Raw genomic sequence first — 20,534 nt, 5'->3', positions numbered from 1 at the left:
CTGGGTGGCTTTTAAACAGCAAATGTTTATTGCTCTCAGTTCTGGAGGCTGGAAGTCCAGGATCAGGGTACCAGCAAGGTCACGTGAGGGGCTTCTTCTGGGTCAAAGACCTGTGACTTTTCGGCACACCCTCCCATGGCAGAGGGGTGAGGGGTCTTCCGGGGTCTCTGTTATAAGAACATTAATCGATTCGTGAGGGCTCCACCTTCATGACTTAAGCACCTCCCAAAGGCCCCACCTCCTAACACCATCACATTGGACATTAGCGGGGACACAGGCACTGAAACCTCAGCACCTGAAGACACAGGGAGAAACGGGATGGATGAGGCAGGGAAGGGAGAAGAGATGCTCCGTTTGGCTGAGTTTCTTTGTGGGCTTTTTCTTTTTGAGTGAAGAGAGCCTGAGGGGACCCACAGTGGGGCGGGCAGGGTGGTGGGGAGGGGCGGGGTCTCCTCCCTCCCTCTGGAGGTCGAGGGAGCCTCCAAGGGTCCCGGCCACAGCACAGTCCCAGGTTGGTGGGTCCCCAGGTGCCATCACCTCCCACCCCAGTGCTATGTTGTTTTTATTTTTTAATCATGGGAACATATTACCTACTCAAAATAATAAAATCTAAGTTTTGAAAGAAAAAGAGAAGGAGGGAGGAAGGAAGGAACTCTTATTGCTGATTAATGGGATAAAGCAGCTGGCCAGGATGGATGGATAGACAGACTCAACCCCCCACAAAGATTTCCACATTCTAACGTCCCTGGGACCTGTGAATATGTCACCTTACACGGCGAAAGGAAGGCGTTCTGCAGGTGTGATTAAGGTAAGGATCCTGAGATGGGAAATTCTCCAGGTGGCTCGAGGTCATCACAAGGACTTCTCAGCGTAAATCTTCTATATTGTTCTTGGCTCTGGGGTGGGTTTTTTCCTTCTGAGGGTCCTTCCCGGTAAGAGAGAGACAGGGGGTCAGAGAGGAGGGAAGCTGCCACACTGCTGGCTCTGAAGTCGGGGAAGGCGCAACAAGCCAGGGGTGTCGGTGGAAAAGGCAAGGACATGGATTTTCCCCGAGAGCCTTTATTAGCAACACAGCCCTGCAGACTCTAGACGGTAAGAGAATAAACGTGTTGCTTGAAGCCACTAAGCTTATGGCAGCTTATTTATGGCAGCGATAGGAACCAATACAACAGGTGTGGATTTCCACCCGGACGACTGTGGCTGGAAGGAAGCAGAACAAGCGAATCTTCCACTGCCCCCTCACCACCACCTATGTGTCCCCGTCTCCGCACGGAGCTCAGTCACCCAAGCAAGCCCAGGACCAGGATCTGCCGACTGGGAACCAGGGCACACAGGGGGAGGGAGCCGAGTCCTGGCTTTTTGACTGGATGTTAATTATACAGATTCCAACCTTTCCCCCAAGACAAAAGATCGTAATTGGTTTAAGGGGACCCAGATGAGAGCAGGTTAGAAACCAGAGGACAAGGGGCTCCTTCATATGCGTTTTGTTGTGTGTATGGGACTGTTGCATCCCCACCCACACTGGGGGCAGCTTGAAGACCAAAACCCATCCCTCACTTACCTCTGTGTCTCTTCATAGCAGGTCTGATGGTGTTCTGCATTCAGTGGCCCCCAGTGGTGCTTGTTGAGTGGCTGAGTCACCAACAGCCTAAGAAATGCAAACTCCAGATTACAACTACTCCTCGTGTCCTCTTCCCCCCACCCTGTTCTTGTTCCCTGCCCCTAATAATTTGGGCCAGTTCCCTGGCTACAGCACCGCCTCCCCACCTAACGAGACGGCAAGAAAACCTGAGTGTCACACTTCAAAAGGCAGCCCCAAGCACCCCAGAGTCTTCACCTCCCCCTCGTGCAGGCTCCAGACCCCTGGTGGTCCTTGCAGGCAGCCACTTTTCAACCTCTTCCCTTCTCCTCCCTCGTCAGCATTTCTCTCATTGCTCCTCCGTGCTGAAAGAATGATGCAGCCCCCAGAATGTGACTGGCCAGGGATGCAGAGAAGAGGAAGGCTCAGACCCCACCCTCACGACATCCATCCATGGTCATGCTGGGGAGACAGCCCAGAGAGTCAGTAAGTGCAGCCTGTGGGGCACTGTCACGTGATGTCATGAGACGTGGGCTTCTCTCCAACAGACATCTTCTTGTTTTATAAAGACTGGAAGTCTGGTCCCACCCTAGAGCTGCAAATGGCCCCCAAAAATGTCATCCTAGCGTGACCTTTGTGAACACTTTCACCAGCAGTTCATTGTGCGACCCTGACGTTCTCAAGTACACGACATCCCTGGGCAGATGAATTCTTCCTGAGCACCACGTACACGCTGGGGCCACTGGCCTCGTTGTCAGGCCCTCCCCAGGTGGGAGAAGGGGGAGCAGCAGGTGTCCCCACCCGAGCCCTAGCCCCAGACCCAAGAGGGTGGGCCCCAGAAGAGGCACGGCTCCAGACTCCTCATGACCAGTCTGACTGATCCTCTGAAAATACAGGTGGCTCCAAGAAACCCAGGTCCAGCTAGATGGTATGGCCCAGCCAGCCAGCCCAGGGACCAGAACTTCTTGAGGACAGCTTCCCAGCACTCACAGGGCCTGAAGGGGGCACCAACAGGACAAGGTCTCTAAAGCTGGAGGATGCCAGTAAGAGCAGAGCCAACCATGAAATCCTGGGGCTCTGAGCTGTTCATCAAGACTGTGCTGATGGTCTCTGCCTAAACCCGTGGGCTGCCCTGTGGACCAAGCCCTCCGCCGCTATGCCCCTCCACTTTTAGGCGTCCTTAAGTCTTCCCTCTGGACACGAGTGCGCCCCAGAGGCCTACATCCTCAGCTTCCATCGAGCTGGCAGCTTGTCCGGCTGTGGACCATTAGCCACCAGGACCTGAAACATCATTTGTGAGCCCCCAGTGAAAATGCAGGCCCTGGCTCAAAAATTAAGAATTTCAAGATGGCGACAACAGAAAGTTAAACTAAGTGTGGGGCCTTTTGGACTAAAGTCATACGCCCATGAGGCTGCCTGCACCTGGTACTGAGTCCAAGCTCTCTCTGCTCGCCACAGACAGGCCGATATATAAATCGAGAGACGAGGTGTCGAGGCAAAGGAATACGACTTTATTCGGAAAGCCGTCAGACCGAGCAGATGGTGGGCTAGGGTCCCCCAAAAACCGTCGTCTTCTCTCTGCAGCCATTCACAGGTGGGCAGGGTCAGAATGTCTCTCTGTGAGCTGAACAAAGGCCCTTTAGTTTAACAGTCAGGCAGACGGGCAGGGTTCCCTGTGGCGGGTCATTGTGTATGCTTACAGCTATAGACAGTGATTATAATAACAAAAGCAATGAAAAGCAAAGGTTACAGTAAAAGAAACAGATTCAACGTGGAGTCAGAACTGGCTCTTCCCTGTCACACACCCACTGCTTTCCTCAGCTGCATCCCCAAAGTGGCAGACTGCATCCTGGGCTGTAATATAGCAACGTAGTAATACAGCAAGTAATTCACAAAGCTCTTCTGCTCCCAAAAGGAAATAAATATTTATTAATTCAATATACCAGTTACAGTAAATATATAATTTTAACTAAATATAAGCCTATGGAAACAGAGCAATTATGCAATTCTAACCCTGTTACCTTGGCAGTAAACTTTTTTAACTAAAAAGATATGATTCACTAAACACTTTTCTCAACTGTAGATCCTCCAAGGTCTAATCTTAAACTCTTGGCCAGCTTCTAAACTAGTTCTCAGAGCACGTATATTAATGGCCTCGTTAACCGCTCCTCTTAAATTTGTTCTGCTCTCTCAGTTAGGGGGAGATGTTTGGATTTTTTGTGATAATACCACCTGTGTGATAACTGACCTGCTCTTTTTAATTGCACGATTCCCTGTCCTGGGGCCACTTTGAGCTCCGCATCCCATAATCTGGAATTTCTAATGGATGAAACCAGGATAAATCTGATAAAAATGAAAACATACCAAGTGTAGATGTTGGATCCAAGGATTTGGCTAGAAAGTTAAAAGGATGCCTACCAGGGAACTCCCCGGTGGTCCAGTGGTTAAGACTCTGCACTTTCATCGCTGAGGTCACAGGTTCGACCCCCATTCAGGGAACTAAGATCCCACAGGCTGTGCGGTGCAGCCAAAAAAAAAAAAAAAAAGACACCTACCAAGCCCACAGGCTAGAGCATTCAAGGATTGGTTTGCAAAAGTCACGGTATCCCCATCAATGCCTGAGAATTGATTCCGTGTTACAGTTACCCACTGCCACGTAACAAACTGCCCCAATTTAGTGGCATAAAATAACAAATATTTTATTATGCTCCCAAACTCTGTGGAACAGGCATTCAGACAGGACACACCAGGGATGTCTTGTCTCTGCTCCATGATGTCTGGGGCCTCAGCAGGGAGGGCTCAAAAGCTGAGAGTATCTCAGAAGACTAGGAGGAACATCTGGAGTCTTCTTCCCTTATGTGTCTGGCACCTGGGCTGGGATGACTCGAAGGCTATGCTCGGGAGGGACTATAGACAGAGCACTTATGCGTGGCCTCTCCATGTGGCTTGGGCTTCCTCACAGCATGGTGGTCTCAGAGTAACCAAACTTCTTAGGTGGAGACAGGGCTTCAAGAGTGGGTGTTCTAGCAAACAAGAAGGAAACTGCATGCTTCTTATGACCGAGCTTCAGACGTCACATGACTTCACTTCTGCCATACTCTACTGGTCGGTGAAGTCACCAACTCACCCAAATTGAAGGGAAGAAAACACAGACCTCACATCTCAATGAGAGGAGCATTTATTCGTATATAATTTTTGTAATCTTGAAAAATGTTTAATTATCCAAAACTAGAAATTCTAATATATGACAAAATAAAACTCAAGACCGGGAAATATCAAAAGGGACAAAGAGATATGTCATACCTGTATATAAAAAGGATACTGGAGGGAATCCCCTGGTGGTCCAGTGGTTAGGACTCAGCGCTTTCACTGCCGTGGACCTGGGTTCAATCCCTGGTGGGGAACTAAGATTCCACAAGCCTTGCAGAGAGGCCAAAAAAAACATTTTTTTTAAAAAAGACACTGGATGCATATCAACTAATCATAATGTATGAATCTTATTAGGATCCTAATCTGAGCAAAGAGAATCAAAAATATTCATGAGACAATTGGGAAATTTGAACACTCATTGGATATTTAACGCTACTAAGAAATTATTATAAATTTTTTAGGAGTGATGATTGGTATTGTGGTTATGTTTTAATAAGAATTCCTTATCTTTATTAGATAGGTGCTAACGTATTTACTAATAAAATGATATGATGTCTGTCACTTACTTCAAAATAATCAGGTAGAAGGGCTGTGGAAGAGTCCGTGGGGTATAAATGAAATGAGATTAACCACGCGTTGTTGAACCTGGATTCAGGAGGGTTTGTTTTATTCTTTTCTCTACTTCCGTGTATGCTTGAAAGAGGATGATACACCTTGATAAAAGAAACAAGAGATGAAGGAGATACAACATGTGTGCACCTAACAAGATTATCTCAAGTGCAGGAAGAAAACATACTTAGTACATAACTCAGAAACTGACAGGTCAAGCAGATGAAAACTAAGCAGAGATATGGATTATCTGAATAATACATTTAATAAGTTCAAACTTATATATTGATATAAACCTCTACACTCTACTTGAAAGTTTGCTAGGACGGTAATTTTTTATTTATTTATTTATTTATTTATTTTTGGCTGTGTTGGGTCTTCGTTTCTGTGCGAGGACTTTCTCTAGTTGCGGCGAGCGGGGGCCGCGGTGCGCTTGCCTCTCACTGTCGCGGCCTCTCCTGTTGCGGAGCACAGGCTCCAGACGTGCAGGCTCAGTAGTTGTGGCTCACGGGCCTAGTTGTTCCGTGGCATGTGGGATCTTCCCAGACCAGGGCTCGAACCCATGTCCCCTGCATTGGCAGGCAGATTCTCAACCACTGCGCCACCAGGGAAGCCCCGAGGGTAATTCTTAAAAGCTCTCATCACAAGAAAAACAAATGTAACTATGTGAGGTGATGGAAGTTAACTGGGCTTGTTGTGGTGACATTTTGCAGTACGTACATGTATCAAATAATTATGTGGTACAGCTAAAACTCATACAATGTTATATGTCAATTATATCTCAATAAAACTGATGAAATTTAAATAAAATAATAAAAGGATATGGCATGAGCAAATATGTGATGGGGATATTTCACCAGTCTCAACTTCCTACACGCAAGAACTGGATCATAAGAACAAAACACTGCATCTACATAATTCAGCAATTACTATTTTACTAAAAATAAGGAAGACCCGACCAAGGAAAGAGAGAAAAGCATTATTCTGAAATCTGTGGCGCCGCATCACCATATTTTATATGAATACATACGAAATCAAGGGGTATATGTCAAATTTAAAAATAAAGGGGGCTCAGGCTGTCCCTACGCTTCTTTTCCTCGCCATCTTCATGCCCTCCTTTCGCCAAGGCTTCCCAGGCGCTGAAGACCGGTTCCTTCTGGCCTCCGCATCTTTGCTCCTTTGGGGAGAAAGAGCTGAGCTTTCGCGGCGCCGCCGCCGGCTGGGCGCTAGGTGGCGCCGCTGCGCTTCTGCGCCCACCCACACCCTCCCACCCCCGCCACGACGCCGCCCCGAGCCCGAGATCCCCTCCAGACCCGAGGCTCCTCCGCAGCCCTGCTGTACGCACCACTGGGTCCAAATTCAGCGTCCCAGACAGGTGCACCTGGGCAGGACTGGGAGTGATGGCAGGCTACAGAGTGGCCAGACGCCTGCCTTCCTGCAGGGAGTGTCTTCTCCAAAGCCCAGCATTCACGTCTTATTGCATATTATTCACTTCCCTTACTCCTTCCTGCCCCCTCCTCGGGGCCCGTTTCTCCTTCAGCTTCTGTTCCCAAGCCTCCTGGGTTGTCTCAGGCCGCCTACTGGCTCCATTCTGAGTCGGGAGAGCAAGCAACACGTTTGCCAGAAAGAGCACCGCCGAAAACCACGACAGGCCTCTTATTATCAAGGAAAGAAGCCCCGGGTTGTTGCATTAGTGGGTTATTTTAATTCTGTAGATTAGTCTCACCTTGTCTGTAGCTGAAGTAACAGAACATCTCCAACCCGCAAAAGCACGAATGGAGAACGTACTTTCGGCACGCAGGGCTGTCTCTACATAACTGGCATAATAGAGGGGGGCAATTTGGGCTGGCCGTGAACTAATTCTGGAACCTTTGTACCACGTGCGCATTATCCACCTCCCGGTCCAGGGAGGATAACCAGGGGCAGGCAGGGATCACAGCAGTGGCTTTAAGAAGTGACAGGCTCCACCCTTTGGCAGCCATCCAAGGTGTGCAGCAAGGCTCCTGGCCGACCAGACTTGGCCATCAAACTGAGTAGGTTAACAAGGGACAAGTAAACGTAGAGAATGCAAGCTAGAGGAGAAGCCTGCTTCCTCCTGGACCTCCACCTTCCCCAACCTTCTTTTCTGTTTTCAAGGAGACATGGGAAGAAATAAGCCCATGGGCGTGGTTGGTTCTCCCTTCCCTCCCCCCATGCCTCGGAATGAAGGGCTAGTGCCATTTCCACCTGGGAGATGGGCCAACGCTGCCCATTCCTGTTCTACCTGATCATCTATGGAAACTGGGGCGGGAGGGGGTGGACAGCAGACCAGCACACCTGTCATCTTTCTCTCCTCCCTTCCACACCTGCATCCAGCTGGTGGGAAAATCTGAGACAGTTTGGGGTGAGAGGAGACTCACGGAACAGCCCTCCACTATCTGCTGTAGTCTCCCCTAAAGAGATTGGGGCCACCCCCAATTAACAATTCGTGTGAGCTCGCTTCCCTTTGCTCCTGCTTGCCTACCCCTAACCCCAGGACTCCAGTGGGGCAGGTTCATTCCGGGTTCCCTGGTGCCCAAGGAATGTGAATTAAGCAAACAAAGTTTCACATTGCGCTTAATATTCCAGAAAACTGTCTGAATACCTTTTATTTTCCAGCAGTAAGGAGGTAAATCTTTTTTTTTTTTTTTAACTGTATGGTTTTATGTATATGTGGAATCTAAAAAACAAATGCACAAACATAACAAAACAGAGTTATAGGTACAGAGGACAAACAGGTGTTTGCCAGAGGGGAGGGCAGCAGGCAGAAGAAAGAAAGGAGTGAGGGAGATTAAGAGATACAAAACTTCCATTTGCAAAATAAATGAGTCATGGGTAAGAAATGCACCCTATGGGAATAGTTAATAACTATGTGATATCTTTGTAGTGGTGATTTATGGTGGTGATTGGTTTGAAATGTTTAGAAGTATCAAATTGCTGTTATGTAACAGACACTAACATAATGTTGTAGGTCAATTATACTTCAAAAAACCGACAAACGGGGCTTCCCTGGTGCGCAGTGGTTGGGAGTCCGCCTGCCGATGCAGGGGACACGGGTTCGTGCCTCGGTCCGGGAAGATCCCCCATGCCGCGGAGCGGCTGGGCCCGTAAGCCATGGCCACTGAGCCTGCGCGTCCGGAGCCTGTGCTCCACAACGGGAGAGGCCACAGCAGTGAGAGGCCCGCGTACAGCAAAAAAAAAAAAAAAAAGACAACGACAAACAGAAAAACAGATCAGATTTGTGGTTACCAGGGGCAGGGGATGAGAAAAAGGGAGTTTGTGTGAAGGCAGTCACAAGGTACAAACTTATAAGATCAATAAGTACTAGTGATGTAATGTACAACATGATAAAAATATAATTAACACTGCTCTATATATACATGAAATTTGCTAGGAGGAAAATTCTAAGTTCTCATCACAAGAAAAAAATTTTAATTTCTTTAATTTTGTATCTATATGAGACGATAGATGTTCACTAAAACTTACCATGAATCATGCTTTAAACTTACACAGTACTTATGTCAGTTATATCTCAATAAAACTGGAAGAAAAAAATAAAGTTCATAATTGTAGTTTAAACCATTATTCCAATTAGCCAAATAAGTTTCAAGGTTTAAGGAGGTAAATCTTAAACCTTTCATCTTAACACCATTAAGACAAGTTTGTTATAGGATTTGGACAGAGCACTTTTATAACAACTGATCCAATATTTAAAACATCAACAGTTTTTATCCTAGCCATTGTTTTTTAATTTTTGAGGTTATCTAACATTGTTTCAAAGCTTTGAAACTACTAAAAGGCAAAAGATGATGAATGTCTGTAAAAGGAAAGGAAGGTAACAAATCTTTCAGCATTAGGGGAAAAATCTAATCTTCTTAAACACAAAGGGTTACAGTTCAGTAGAAAATAACTTCTTGTAAAGAGGAGCCAGGAAATGTATTTGCTTTGAAACTTTTTACTTTTAACCTTCAATCTTCCTGAGGAAGCTGTTCACTGTGCTTAAAAAAAAAGCAAAAACAAACAAAAACTTTTTTAACTTCTGATCATAGTTTCCTTGAATTAAGAGGAGTGTCTTCAACATTAGCTGTTATACTTATTAATAGCATCCCACATCTGAACATTATCTCTAACACCTGGAATACTCTATGATTAACTCATAAGTTAACAAACAAAACTCACAGAAAGAAAGGAGGGAGGGAGGGAAGGAAGGAAGAAAAAGAAGAGATCCGCTTCAAAATGATGGTGTGAGAAGCTCTGCAAACCTCCTCCAGAGCAAAACACTCATAACTGGTAAAAAAATATATTTAATTGTATTTTTCAAGCGTTTAAAGTCTCTGGGACCTCAGTTCCTCTTGCCTCAGTTTGCTTGTAGGTCAGAGATTTCATGCTGGGAGCAGCAAGCTGAGAAGACCAGAGCTATTGCTTCCACCCAAAGCCCCACCTTGTAAAGCAGGAGCGTCACTCAGAGAAGGAAGCCACTGTCTCTGCCCCCAGCTCTGAAGCAGTGGTTCAAATTGTGCCATGGAAAGGAAGGCCATAAGAATAGAGAGCTATGATGTGAAAGAAAGAAAGAAAGAGAGAAAGGGAGGGGGGAGGGAGGATGGAAGGGAGGGAAAGAAAGAAAGAAGGAGAGAGAGGAAGAAAGAAAAAGAGAGAAGGAGAGAAGAAAGAAAGAAAGAAAAGAAAAGAAAGAAAGAGAGAGAAAGAAAGGAAGTAAGAAAGGGGAGGAGGAGGGAGGGAGGAAGGAAGATATGGAAAGAAAGAGAGAGAGAGAGAAAGGAAGGAAGGAAGAAAGGGAGGGGGGAGGGAGGGAGGGAAGGAGGGAAAGAAAGAAAGAAGGACAGAGAGGAAGAAAGAAAGAGAAAGAAAGAAAAAGAAAGGAGAGAAGAAAGAAAGAAAAGAAAGAAAGAAAGAAAGAAAGGCAAGCTGACTTTATTTAGAACAAAATGTTGGGGAAGGTCTAGCATAAAGGTGCTCTTGAAAACAATGGAGATTTTGGTGGTAAACAGTGACGAGAAACACTGGTAGCTCCATAAGAGCAATGAGCTAAAACGGCAGGTCAGCTAGTTTGTCAGAGAAAAAAAAGAGAGAGAGAGAGACAGCGAAGACTCCTCCAGAAGTCAGAACAAACCTCAAAGGCTGCCTCAAAAAACCACTCCCAAGTATGAGATTAGAACACTCCCTAACACCGTACACAAAAAATAACTCAAATGGATTAAAGACCTAAATGTAAGGCCAGAAACTATCAGACTCTTAGAGGAAAACATAGGCAGAACACTCTATGACATAAATCACAGCAAGATCCTTTTTGACCCACCTCCTAGAGAAATGGAAATAAAAAACAAAAATAAACAAAATGGGACCTAATGAAACTTCAAAGCTTTGCATAGCAAAGGAAACCATAAACAAGACCAAAAGACAACCCTCAGAATGAGAGAAAATATTTGCAAATGAAGCACGGACAAAGGATTAATCTCCAAAATTTACAAGCAGCCCATGCAGCTCAATAACAAAAGAAACAAACAACCCATCCAAAAATGGGCAGAAGACCTAAATAGACATTTCTCCAAAGAAGATATACAGACTGCCAACAAACACATGAAAGAATGCTCAACATCATTAATCATTAGAGAAATGCAAATCAAAACTACAGTGAGATATCATCTCACACCAGTCAGAATGGCCATCATCAAAAAATCTAGAAACAATAAATGCTGGAGAGGGTGTGGAGAAAAGGGAACACTCTTGCACTGCTGGTGAGAATGTGAATTGGTACAGCCACTATGGAGAACAGTATGGAGGTTCCTTAAAAAAACTACAAATAGAACTACCATATGACCCAGCAATCCCACTACTGGCATATACCCTGAGAAAACCATAATTCCAAAAAGAGTCATGTAACAAAATGTTCATTGCAGCTCTATTTACAGTAGCCAGGACATGGAATCAACCTAAGTGTCCATCAACAGATGAATGGATAAAGAAGATGTGGCACATATATACAATGGAATATTACTCAGCCATAAAAAGAAACGAAATTGAGTCATTTGTAGTGAGGTGTCTGTCATACAGAGTGAAGTAAGTCAGAAAGAGAAAAACAAATACCGTATGCTAACACATATATATGGAATCTAAGAAAAGAAAAGGTCATGAAGAACCTAGGGGTAAGACGGGAATAAAGACACAGACCTACTAGAGAATGGACTTGAGGATATGGGGAGGGGAAGGGTAAGCTGTGACAAAGTGAGAGAGTGGCATGGACATTATACACTACCAAACGTAAAATAGATAGCTAGTGGGAAGTAGCCGCATAGCACAGGGAGATCAGCTCAGTGCTTTGTGACCACCTAGAGGGGTGGGAGGGAGGGAGATGCAAGAGGGAGGAGATATGGGGATATATGTATACGTATAGCTGATTCACTTTGTTATAAAGCAGAACCTAACACACCATTGTAAAGCAATTATACTCCAATAAAGATGCAAAAAAAAAAACAAACACTCCCATAAAGAGGCCCAAATTTAAACTGGATCAGACGGTGAGGCACTGCATACCCCAGGCATGGTTGAAAACAATAGAGCCGTCAGCCAGTAGTCAGTGGAGCCTAACATCTGAGTGTGATGCCAACAGAGACAGAAGGTTTAAGAGAGAGGTCAGGGGAAGAGAAAATCAAGCTACTCTCGTCCCAGGGTGCTTGTGCACAGGCTGAGTCTGCACCCTCTGGGGAGCACGTTAGAGGCTTCACACTATGGGTAAACACACTCCACAAAAAATAGCCCAGCAAAGTCACCAAAGCAACAAACCAGCAACAGCAAGAAGCCTGGGGGCGGGGGCAGGGGCAGTGTCCAGTATCAGTGCAAGTTTGTCTTAAACTGTCTTAATGGTCTAAAGAAAAACTATATACATTTGACTTCATCACCGTTTAAAAACGTTTGTTCTTCAAAGGACTTTATCAAGAAATTAAGAGGACACGGGACTTCCCTGGTGGTGCAGTGGTTAAGAATCCGCCTGCCAATGCAGAGGACACGGGTTCAAAGCCGCGGTCCCGGAAGATCTCACATGCCACGGAGCAACTAAGCCCGTGTGCCACAGCTACTGAGCCTGCGCTCTAGAGCCCACAAGCCACAACTACTGAGCTGCGTGCCACAACTACTGAAGCCCGCGCCCCTAGAGCCCATGCTCCGCAACAAGAGAAGCCACCACAATGAGAAGCCCGCGCACCGCGATGAAGAGTAGCCCCGGCTCGCCGCAACTAGAGAAAGCCGCGCGCAGCAACGAAGACCCAATGCGGCCAAAAATAAATAAATTAATTTATTTTTAAAAAAAAAAAGAAAGAAAGAAAATAAGAGGACAACCGACAGAATGGGAGCAAATATTTACAAATCATATACCTGACAAGGGTCTGGTGTCCAGACTCTATATGTGTACGCGTGTGCACGCCCACACACACACACACACACACACACACTTTATCAATACAAAAAGACAAATAAGTAAAACTGGGCAAAGCATTGAATAGACATTTCGCCTAAGAAGATGTCAGATGGCCAATGAGCATATTAAAAGGTCATTAGAGAAATGCAAATCAAAACCACAAGAGATACGATTTCACGTTCACTAGGGTGCTAAATCAACAAGACAGACAATAACGCATGTGAGCGAGCATGTAGAGAAATGGGAACCGTCATACATTGCTGTGGAAATGGTCAAATGCTGCAGCCATCTTGCTACTTCTGTAGATTAATGATTGCCTAGGGCTGGAGAGTGTTGGGAGAAATTTGGAGTGATTGCTAATGGGTGTACGGTTTCTTTCTGGAGATGCTAAAAAATGTTCTAAAATTCAATGTGGTAATGTCACACAACTCTGTGAAAATATTAAAAACCAATTTAAATGGGCAGATTGTATGTATGTGCGTTATATTTTAATAAAGCTGTTATATTTTTAAAAACAGAAGAGAGGGGGCTTCCCTGGTGGCGCAGTGGTTGAGAGTCCGCCTGCCGATGCAGGGGACGCGGGTTCGTGCCCCGGTCCGGGAAGATCCCACGTGCCGCGGAGCGGCTGGGCCCGTGAGCCGTGGCCGCTGAGCCTGCGCGTCCGGAGCCTGTGCTCCACAACGGGAGAGGCTGCAACAGTGACAGGCCCCCGTACCGCAAAAAAAAAAGAAGAGAGGATGAGACGGGGCATAGAGAGAAAAAGGAAGGAAAGATTAGGGTCTCACTTCTTACATTTTCCTACAGGATCTAGAATTAGGAGTATTTTCTGCCCCAAGCCACAAAGATCTCCGATTCCACACTGGAATTCCTGGCTGTGATCCATGTCAACAAGAGGGAAGAAGTGCCAGCATGAGAGTGAAACCCAAATGACCTGGCTGCTGGCCCTCCGAGCTGAGTGTCCATGGCCCAGCAGGAGGCTCCGGACTGGCCGATCAGGTCACTGCAGGAAACAATTTATAGCCAAACAGAATTTGGAGAGATTTAGACTTGACCGTAAGCCTGAGCCGATGCCTGAGTTCTCACCCTTAGGGAAGCTAATTAGAAAGGATGAGAAAAAGGCAACTGGTTACAGAATGGGGCTTTTTCCACATCCACAAATCTTTTGTAAAGCCCAAAGCTGAAAACACGGAGTACCCCCATGGATTGGAGGGCCTGAAATTTCACGTACTGCCTTGACACCTTTGGGCGTCACAGGGCCCCAGAGGCCCAACATGAGTTCCCAGCTGTCTCCTGTTCGCGCCCCCCAGCAGGTGGGAGAAGGTTCCCATAGAGCTCGCTGCACTCCACCTGGTCCTTTTGGGTGTCACGTACCTGCCGCTTGCTGTCCTGAGCCCGGGGATGGCAGGAATGGCCCACACCAGCAGGCCAGTTTTCCTCAATCCTCATCCCACCCTTGCCTGGCCCTGCCCCAGTGCGGGAAAGCAGACCCTGGCCCATTCCCAGGCCAGGACCCATGGACCTGGGATCCAGCAGAAGTGGGAGAAAAACTTTGAATTGGATGTCAGATAAGAGTTTCAAATCAACTTGACAGGGTGTTTAATACCCGAACATGAATCAAAAACCAATGGTGACGGGCTCCCCTGGTGAAGCAGCGGTTGAGAGTCCGCCTGCTGATGCAGGGGACACGGGTTTCGTGCCCCGGTCCGGGAAGATCCACGTGCCTCGGAACGGCTGGGCCCTGAGCATGGCCGCTGAGCCTGCGCGTCCGGAGCCTGTGCTCCACAACAGGAGAGGCCACAGCAGTGAGAGGCCCGCATACCACAAAAAAAAAAAAAAATCGATGGTGGGATCTGCTCCCAGGTTAAGGCCAGGATGAAAGGCCCAGCAGACACGGCTGTGGGGAAACAGAAGCCCTGGGGCACTTAGCACAGAGATCCATGAAGTTAGGGAACCTGGTGGCTTGGGTGACAGAGGTGCTACGAAACAAGCCAGGGCGGCATTCCAGAGACAGCAGTTACAGGAGACACGTCCAGCCCGGAGTGGGGGACAGAGGGAGGAAGAGGGGTTCCCAGAACCCAGGGGACAGTTCACCCCTGGAAAGCTGGACCCTGTGGGCGTCTATCCACAGATGGAGAGGGATGGGGATGACCCACCCCAGTCTCCCAGCAGGGCCTCCCGCTGGTGGAACCTGCAGCGTGGAAGACACAGCCGCAGGGCCTGTCCCCAGAGAGACAGACAGAGGAGGGAGGGAGAGGAAGTGTCCCAGGACCTGCACGGCAGGTGGAAAGGCAGCAGGTGGAAGCCTCCATTTCTTTTTTTTTTTTTTTTTTTTTTTTATTTATTTTGGTTGCACCAGGTCTTAGTTGCTGCATGTGGGATCCTCCTTGAGGCATTTGGGCCTCTTAGTTACGGTGGCATGTGCACTTTTTTTTTTTTTGTGGTACGCGGGCCTCTCACTGCTGTGGCCTCTCCCGTTGTGGAGCAGCAGGCTCCGGACGCGCAGGCTCATCGGCCGTGGCTCACGGGCCCAGCCGCTCCGTGGCATGTGGGATCTTCCCGGACAGGGGCACGAACCCGTGTCCCCTGCATCGGCAGGCGGACTCTCAACCACTGCGCCACAGGGAAGCCCCGGAAGCCTCCATTTCCACTTCTCGCCCCTTCTGGCTCAGACTGTTCAGTAAGTTGGCTCATGTCATGTGGCCCCCAGGAAACAGGGACCAGCAGTGCTCAAACAGGGCTGTCAGGGTGGTCTGACCCAAGTCACATCTATGAAACTAATGTCCAGGAGGAGGACCCTGGCCGCATCTTTGTGGGTTAGGCGGACTGCAGCCTGGGCCGTGGGTGTGTCCTGTGATTTGCCTCCCATGTGGCCAGATTGGCCCACGGTCCTCTGGCGACTCAGACCCCAGAATATAGGGGCTGCCTGGCACGTCTCTACGTGTGTTTGGTTGAGGGGGAAGATGTACCGAAGAGGGAGACCGTGTTATATACACCTTCCACCATCGGATCCGTACCTGCCGAAGGCTTGGACCCGGGGATGGGGGGATTGGTCCTATGCATTTCCCCCAGCTCTGCTGGAAGCATTGCTGTGGGGCTCCCCCATGACAGTCTCGGCAAAGCTGCTGGCGGGGCAGCAACAGAAGGAGAAGCACGGGAAGAAGGAGAAGCTCTGAATGGAAAGAGACACCGCCCCACCAGGAAACTTCCTGGACCGTAAAGAGAAGAGGAGAGAACAACAGGTTCCCCCTCCCTCCGCTCCCCCTCCCACATAAAGCAGATTGTCATTTTGTCTGTGGCCCCTCCTCTACCAGGTGGAGATGCAAATAGGAAAAAGGGAGAGAGGACTAGATTGCTTTACAGAACGACAGAGGATGAAGCCAGAAGATTTAGGGAAACAGGAACCTGTTGCTTTGAGAGGCCTTCCAAGAATGGGGCACAGATTAAGGCAACCCCAGGGCAGGGAGGGAGAGCTTCTCTGGGAAGGAGGGGCAGGGGAGGGGGTGGGGGGGGACCTCCTGGCCCACACGGAGGAACCCCTGTCTCAGAGCAGAGTCAACAGGTGTAGGGTTTCTTTAAGATTGTTCTCATTTTTCTCATTTCAAGTATAAAAAGGACAAAGAATTACAAAGCAGAGCCTTCCCGGTCGTCTGGGTTCTGATTCCAGGGAAGCAGGACTCTAACCCCAGGGCCCCTCAGGCTAGAGCGTCCTCCCCAGAGGTAGAGAGCCTGGGCCAGCCCAGCTCTGCCAATAAGCGCCATGCGGTGCAACTCACACACCTCTGAGACTCAGTTTCCTCGGCTTGACACTCATTCCTTCCTTCCAGCCTGAGGGTCACAGCTTCTGGACTGGGGGTGCCCTTCGTCCCCCTCTTCCTGCCCCATAGACCTCATTCCCTCTTCCAGCTCTATCTCCTCCATACTCACTGCCCCACTGCCCTTGACCCTGGGGCTGCTCTGTCTGCCCTCTGGCTCTCCTCCTGCCACCGCATTCCCCAACCCCGGCCTTACAGGTCTCCTGCCCCCGCCCCCCGGGAAAAACCAAGGACCTACATCAGTCTGCTGAAGTCCACCACTTCCTAGGTGACATTGTCCTCCCCGCATAGCAGGCGTCTCATTCCTGCTCCCAATTAAAGCTGGAGAAGCCATCTTCCTGCTCTTGGTATCTGCTTCTCCCCAAAGCCTACGCTGTCTTGCTTTAATGACACAGGGCCACACTTATTACAGAGGCCTAGGCGGCAACACAGTGGTGTCCCAGGCACTTCCTGTTCCAAGTGAGGCCAGAGAGAGAAACTGGGCCCCGGGTTACACACCGTCCGTGACCAGACTGGGTGTAAACCCATGTGTCCGGGTACCAGGGGTCTTTCCACCAAATCTCTGGAATTTCTAAACCGCCAAGACTCGTTTTTGCAATTTGAACTCTACTTGGGACATGGTTGGCCATTGAGGCTTGTACCAGCGGTCAGCAGAAGGAAGCAGCCAGCAGCTTGCCCACTCCAGCCCACTTTGCCTGTGGCTACAACGGCTACAAATCCATTTGTTCGCTGCGGCTGGCAGGTTAGGCTCCCTTGGTGTTCATTTCCCGCTCGGAGAGGCAGTGAGTCATCTCCCTCCCGCTTCTCCTCCTTTAACTATTGCTCTGAGACCAGAGTCTGCAGGAGGAGAGGTCACATGGAATCCTTTATTTAGTACAGAAGTTCTCGGCTTAGGGGCGGGAGGACCCAGCGGGGTAGCTAGAAACAGCCTCATTAGTTCTGAGAACACACCCGGGCCAAAAAACTCAGTGCGGCTGGGAATTCCTGGAGTTCTCAGAGGTCCACTGACGTTCAGGACCCTGGAACACTCATTTTGTTGCTGGCTAAAAGACGACTTGGGGTTGAGGTCAATTTAGCAAGCTGGGGTGCAGACCATTGGGAAAAGCCAGACAGCCCAGAAAAGCATCCCGGCTTAAGCAGCTTAACGCCGTGCTTCTTTGAAAGGCGTGCTGTCTGCCGTGTGTCCACCAGGTGGCAGAGCACACCTTAGCTGTCAGCTCCCACAGGCAGCCCGGTGTTCACTGCCAACCTCACCGAGACTGGAAATGCCCACAGGTACAAGGCTAGAGCTTGACCAATAATGTGCTCATTTGGACTACCTAAGTTCAGCCACATTTAACAGAAAAATAAAACAGTGGCTTTGGCGAGAAAGAAGCTATATTTGTTTCTATGTGAAAGCACCCTGGGCTGGTATAGGAGCTCCACGAAGGTGCGTGTCCAGGAGGCAGCCTCCTTCCTCTCCAACACAGACCCCTAGGATATGGCCCTCAGCCTCCTACTCCAAAGTGACTGCTAGAGCTCCAGCCATCACATCTGAGTACTATGCTGTAGGATAGAGGAGGGGAGAGTAATGCATGGCTCCATGCTCTAAGGAGCTTTCCCAGAATTCAGAGACATCGTGTAGTTCTACTTACAATTCATTGGCCAGATAGGGAGGCTGGAGACTGGAATCTTTTACCTGAACATCACTACCCCCCAATAATTTCAGGGTTCAGTTTGGAAAAAAGAATGGGAGAATGGAGAGCTGAAAGCAACTAGCAACCTCGGCCACATATTAACATAAGACGCTGAAAATTCCTTTATGCCAACGCAGCATACTTTCCAACCTCTTTATGGATATGATTCACAAATGTGTGTCCCATGTCCAGATTCTTCTCCTAAACTCCAGGATCTGCATGTTTACCTAAATGTCCTACAAGAATCCAAGCCAGCTCACCACCTTCCCTACCCCCAGTCCCCGTCCACCTGCTCTTCCTCCCGTGCTCCCAACTCCAGGACTCCATCCTCAAGTCCCCCACCTAAAGCCAAGAACCGGGAAGCCATCCTGGACACCCTGCTTCCCCCTACACAAACACCATCTCCATCTCGTTACCCTTAGACATCATCTTCTTAACGTTCCTGGAACCACACCTCCAGAGACGGGGTGCAGAGGCTGCCAGCCCGGATGCACCCGAGCTTAGTAGGAAACACCAATCCCTGAGGAAATAACTGGAAGTCTTGGTGGGGCTGCAGAGAACCCCCTCCCGGGGGGCCGGGGTGCAGCAGGGGTGGAGAGGGTCTGGCAGAGACAGGGGGTCTAACAGAGGCACAGAGTGGCTCAGGCAGGGAGGGAAGGCTCAGGCAGGGTGGCGGCTTGAGCCGAGGCCCAGAGAAGGGAATCGTGGTGCTCTGCGCTGGGAACTGCAAATTCCTCTGTGGCTGGAGCGGGAGAAGAAGGCGGAGTTGCCAACCTACCGTTTCCGAGGGCCCTTGAGATTTCCTTGGGGCTGATGGGCCCCTCGCCGTGCTATCCGCAGGGCAAGACGATGGATCTGTGATTGTACAAGATGACAGCCAGGAGGGTGGGTCGAGAGGAGCAAACGTAGAGGCAGAGAGACGATTTACCACTCAAAGTATTCATGCAAGAGACATAAGACGCCAATCAGGCGGGGGCGGGAGGGTTAGAAGGAAGCAGATTCCAGAACACTCCAGGAAGTTAAGCACCGGGCATGGCGATGGGAGGTAGAGAAGGATGGAAGGGGAGCAGCTTCTGCGGGGCTTCCAGCCTGACTGTGGAGATGGGCCAGCACCCCCCAACCACCACCGAGCGGGACCCCAGGGTGTGGGGGAGGGCAGGGAGGAGGGGGGCCTGCTGTGACGAATGGGGAAGAGGACGTAGGGCCAGGAGCACACACAGAACTGGACCCCTGGTTGTGAGAAAGCCCAGCTGGGGAGGGCGGTGGGGAGGTGGACAGGCAGGGGTGCCAGGGAGAGCTGAGAAGTGGGACGGGAGCCTGGGGGAGAAACTCATTCCAGACAGTGGGGGCCAGGTTGGGAGAAGAGGGCTTGGAAAGACGAGCCAAAGTGAGACACTGAGGCTGAGAAAATGAGAGACAGAGAGACAGGGACAGAGGAGACAGAGAGAGACAGAGAGAGAGAGAAAACCACAAAGAGACAGACAGACACACAGACAGACAGAGCCTCTCACTTCAGCTTCCTCACAACCACTCATATCTGTCATTCTGAACTACTCAGGACTCTTTTGGTTGGCAAGTGATAAAAACCCAGCCTGAATCCGGCTGAGGAAAAAGAGACAGGCTTTGAAAAGCCATCTGGGTGGCGCTTCCGGCAAAGGCGGGTTAAAGGACCAGACCTTGGAGAAGGACAGATCCCTCACACCCGGGACCAGCCCGCCGCCAGAGGTCAACGTCCACGCCTTGTGCCTGAGCCTCTGCGGGGAGTCCATCCCCCAAGAGGGAGCTCTCCACGTGCAGGGCTCACGGCCCCCAGACTGACGGGAGGTGATGCTTGTCCCCAGGGCACAGTTTACAAACTCCGTGTGAAGGACATCTATTGGCCGGGATCCATGGACCATGAGGCAGTGGGCAGGATCTGTAAGAATCTGCGCCCACACTCAACCTTACAGTTGGGGTAGAAAAAGGGCAGTGCCCGGGAGAGTGTGCCGGACACCAGGGACAAGAAAGGCAATGGCGGCCCTAAGTCAGATGGCCCCGAGCAGAAGCCCGCCCCCCAACCGAGGCTCCTCCTCCTCCCCCATCCCTCTCTCCCTCTCCCCTTCCCTCTCTCTCTCTCTCACTGTCTCCTCTCTTCTCCCCTCTCCTCCTCCCCTCCCCCCCTCCCTGCCCCGGGCTGGGAGCCCCTCTGCTTCTCCCAATCTGTCTTCACTCCCTGTCTACTTCTCCAGCCCCGTTTTCCTCTAGACTTTGAGGCCCTC

The 20,534-nt window shown here is 49.4% G+C and overlaps 1 long non-coding RNA gene across 1 annotated transcript; it reads right to left on the bottom strand.

The window, feature by feature from the left end:
* Positions 1-15: 15 nt before the first annotated feature.
* LOC116759875 lies at positions 16-19,755 on the bottom strand. The gene is made up of 6 exons (XR_004351559.1): positions 19,055-19,755; positions 5,296-5,442; positions 1,838-2,041; positions 1,562-1,648; positions 768-925; positions 16-167 (listed from the first exon to the last, which is right to left on the bottom strand). It is a non-coding gene; the product is annotated as an uncharacterized LOC116759875 (long non-coding RNA).
* Between the last annotated feature and the right edge of the window lie 779 nt (positions 19,756-20,534).

This window comes from Phocoena sinus, chromosome 9 (genome assembly GCF_008692025.1).
Source record: "Phocoena sinus isolate mPhoSin1 chromosome 9, mPhoSin1.pri, whole genome shotgun sequence".
Lineage (NCBI taxonomy): Eukaryota > Metazoa > Chordata > Mammalia > Artiodactyla > Phocoenidae > Phocoena > Phocoena sinus.
The sequence above is the reverse complement of the archived record's forward strand: the minus strand, read 5'-3'. Positions and strand labels throughout refer to the sequence as shown.